Source organism: Salvelinus alpinus, chromosome 10 (assembly GCF_045679555.1).
Source record: "Salvelinus alpinus chromosome 10, SLU_Salpinus.1, whole genome shotgun sequence".
NCBI classification, from domain to species: domain Eukaryota; kingdom Metazoa; phylum Chordata; class Actinopteri; order Salmoniformes; family Salmonidae; genus Salvelinus; species Salvelinus alpinus.
In genome coordinates this window covers 85,047,905-85,050,930 of record NC_092095.1, presented here as the reverse complement: position 1 = coordinate 85,050,930, position 3,026 = coordinate 85,047,905, and the positions used below count along the sequence as shown (strand labels likewise).

The 3,026-nt window shown below is 19.6% G+C and overlaps 1 protein-coding gene across 3 annotated transcripts in view; it reads left to right on the top strand.

Moving 5' to 3' along the window:
- LOC139532888 (solute carrier family 15 member 1-like) overlaps positions 1–3,026 on the top strand; it is a 132,852-nt gene that overhangs the window by 117,938 nt on the left and 11,888 nt on the right. The window lies entirely within an intron of this gene.

Here is a 3,026-nt window from a genome sequence, read left to right as displayed (position 1 = left end):
CTATAAACTATATACTAACTCTATATAATAACTATACTAACTATATATACTATAAACTATATACTAACTCTATATAATAACTATACTAACTATATATACTATATTCTATATATTAACTCTATAAACTATATACTAACTCTATATAATAACTATACTAACTCTATATAATAACTATACTAACTAACTCTACTATAAACTATATACTAACTCTATATAATAACTATACTACCTATATATACTATATTCTATATATTAACTCTATAAACTATATACTAACTCTATATAATAACTATACTAACTCTATAAACTATATACTAACTATATATACTATAAACTATATACTAACTATATATACTATAAACTATATACTAACTATATATACTATATTCTATATATTAACTCTATAAACTATATACTAACTCTATATAATAACTATACTAACTCTATAAACTATATACTAACTATATATACTATAAACTATATACTAACTCTATATACTATAAACTATATACTAACTCTATATAATAACTATACTAACTCTATAAACTATATACTTTATAAACTATATACTAACTCTATAAACTATATACTAACTCTATATAATAACTATACTAACTTTATATACTATATTCTATATATTAACTCTATAAACTATATACTAACTCTATATAATAACTATACTAACTATATATACTATAAACTATATACTAACTTTATATACTATATTCTATATATTAACTCTATAAACTATATACTAACTCTATATAATAACTATACTAACTCTATAAACTATATACTAACTCTATATACTATAAACTATATACTAACTCTATATAATAACTATACTAACTCTATAAACTATATACTAACTATATATACTATAAACTATATACTAACTCTATAAACTATATACTAACTCTATATAATAACTATACTAACTTTATATACTATATTCTATATATTAACTCTATAAACTATATACTAACTCTATATAATAACTATACTAACTAACTCTACTATAAGCTATAAACTAATTATACAAACTCTATCAACTATATACTAACTATATATACTATAAACTATATACTAACTATATATACTATAAACTATATACTAACTATATATACTATAAACTATATACTAACTATATATATATATATTAGCTATACTAGCTCTATATACTATAATCTATATACTAACACTATATACTATAAACTATATTTTAACTCTATATAATAACTTTATATACTATAAACGATATACTAACTCGATATATTATAAACTATATAGTAACTCTATATAGTACCTATACTAACTCTATATACTATAAACTCTATTTTAACTCTATATAATAACTTTATATACTATAAACGATATACTAACTCGATATATTATAAACTATATAGTAACTCTATATAGTACCTATACTATTTCTATATACTATAAACTATATTTTAACTCTATATAATAACTTTATATACTATAAACTGTATACTAACTGTATATACTAACTATACTAATTCTATAAACTATATATCAACTCTGTATACTATAAACTATATACTAACTCTATATACTAACTCTATACACTAACTATACTAATTCTATAAACTATATATCAACTCTGTATTCTATAAACTATATACTAACTCTATATACTATATACTATATACTAACTATACTAATTCTATAAACTATATACTAACTCTATATACTATATACTAACTCTATATACTATCTATACTAGCTCTTTAAACTATATACTAACTATACTTACTATATATACTAACTCTATAAACTATATACTGACTCTATATACTAACTATACTTACTATATATACTATATGCTAACTCTATATACTATCTATACTAACTCTATATACTGTCTATACTAACTCTATATACTATATACTAACTCTATATACTATCTATACTAACTCTATATACTATCTATACTAACTCTATATACTATCTATACTAACTCTATATACTATCTATGCTAACTCTATAAACTATATACTAACTCTATATACTATCTATACTAACTCTATATACTATCTATACTAACTCTATATACTATCTATACTAACTCTATATACTATCTATACTAACTCTATATACTATATACTAACTCTACATACTATATACTAACTCTATATACTATCTATACTAACTCTATATACTATCTATACTAACTCTATATACTATCTATACTAACTCTATATACTATCTATACTAACTCTATATACTATCTATACTAACTCTATATACTATCTATACTAACTCTATATACTATATACTAACTCTACATACTATATACTAACTCTATATACTATCTATACTAACTCTATATACTATCTATACTAACTCTATATACTATCTATACTAACTCTATATACTATCTATACTAACTCTATATACTATATACTAACTCTATATACTATCTATACTAACTCTATATACTATATACTAACTCTATATACTATATACTAACTCTATATACTATCTATACTAACTCTAAAAACTATATACTAACTCTATAAACTATATACTAACTCTATATACTAACTCTATATACTAACTATACTTACTATATATACTATAAACTATATACTAACTCTGTATACTAACCTCCCCTAACTCTATAAACTATATACTAACTATACTAACTATATATACTAACTATATATGCTATAAACTATATATGAACTCTATATACTGCCTAAACTAACTGTATAAACTATATACTAACTATATATACTATATACTAACTCTATATACTATATACTAACTATATATACTATATATACTATATACTAACTCTATATACTATATACTAACTCTATATACTATCTATACTAACTCTAAAAACTATATACTAACTCTATAAACTATATACTAACTCTATATACTAACTCTATAAACTATATACTTACTATATATACTATAAACTATATACTAACTCTATATACTAACTCTATAAACTATATACTTACTATATATACTATAAACTATATACTAACTCT